The sequence below is a fragment of the Centroberyx gerrardi genome, chromosome 23 (assembly GCF_048128805.1).
Source record: "Centroberyx gerrardi isolate f3 chromosome 23, fCenGer3.hap1.cur.20231027, whole genome shotgun sequence".
Lineage (NCBI taxonomy): Eukaryota > Metazoa > Chordata > Actinopteri > Beryciformes > Berycidae > Centroberyx > Centroberyx gerrardi.
In genome coordinates, this window is record NC_136019.1 from 8,089,005 (window position 1) to 8,090,487 (window position 1,483).

Below are 1,483 nucleotides of genomic sequence, written 5' to 3' on the forward strand. Positions count from 1 at the left end.
ACTTAACAGCATGTGTGGCCCCAGTGGGAGTCAAGCCCCTGACCTCGTGACGTTTAATTATTCATCTCTCCAGAGGAAGAGTAATGCGGTGGGGCCTGTTAGCGGTGCGAGGGACCCCGCCGAGGTCAGAGCAATGTCACCGTCCAGCCGGGGTGCACTCCCCGTCTGCTGATTGCACCCTGACAGTTCAGATGGAAGATGAAGTGAAGCGTGGCCGGGACGGCCTCACAGCCGAGCCCCCCCCCCCCCCCCCCCCCCCCACCCCGCCTCCGCAGGCACACAAGGTGCAGGGGCCTTGTTTATAGCCGTCCACGCTCTTTGACTTTGTCCTAGTTTCACTTTTACATCATTTCAAAGAGAAAATAAAGCATAAGAAAGTTAGATCCGTAGCATTTATACATTGGAAAATGATGGATGATTTGTTTGATGGATTTTGGCAAGACTCACCACATCCTGTGTGCTGGTAAATGCCTGTATGATTTGGTTAAGTAAAAGCAAACAATGCATAAGCTTTTATGAATGAGGCTGCTCCCTTTTCTCAAAAGCCAACTAAATATCAGTCTGAATAAACAACATGATAGAAAATAACCTAACAAATACAGTTTAAGATGATTCCCATGAAGCTGCAGTCACTTCTACACTTTGCCTCATTTCATGTTCCCCTGATTCCTAATGTCTGGATGGAGTCAATAAAAGTAATTACAGAAAAGGGTAATGTAGTGAAACGTGGAATAACATATTGCTGGTTGTCATTTAGTTGAGAGGGGAGTGACTTATTAGAGCTTGTTGTCTTTAAAATGTGATTGCTTTTGAGATGTATATGCCTACAACTAAAACCTCTTCATAAAAAAAACAAAGGGTATTGACAAACAACCGGCCACGCCGCTGCTAACTGAGCTGACATGTAAAATTAATATTGAATTCACTGTATGGACGGGAAAACTAATCATAACTCATCTGGAAAAACTTTCCCAGCATTTTCCGATCCAATCAACCACACACCGCAAACAGGGGAGAGGAAACGAAAGAAAGCATCCAATCAATCATAAAACATCCACTTAATCATAAATCGCCCATTCAGCAAAGAAAGCCAGGAGTGAGAGCAAGCATGTCAAATATTGCTGACCCACAACAGTGCATTATAATGCAAGCGGGGTGTTTAACAAGCTATGGGTAAACTCTACAGCTTGACGCAGAGGATCAATAAGCAGAGATAGCATTGCCTAATCAAGGTCTATTGTCCCTCCAACCGCCCCCTAGAATGACCCATATGGAGGAGGCAATATGGCGCTGTGTGGGTAACAAACACAACACCTCATTAAATCATTACACCCGAGGGTCCGGATCATTACTCAAACGATCTGGCGTCTGTCAAGATCCAGCGAGCATCCTTGAGCCTGTCGAAAAGATCTACAATTATCCTATGGTAAATTATAGAGAGTGAAGCTATATGGAATATAGGAGATTTTTTTTAAAAAGGGCA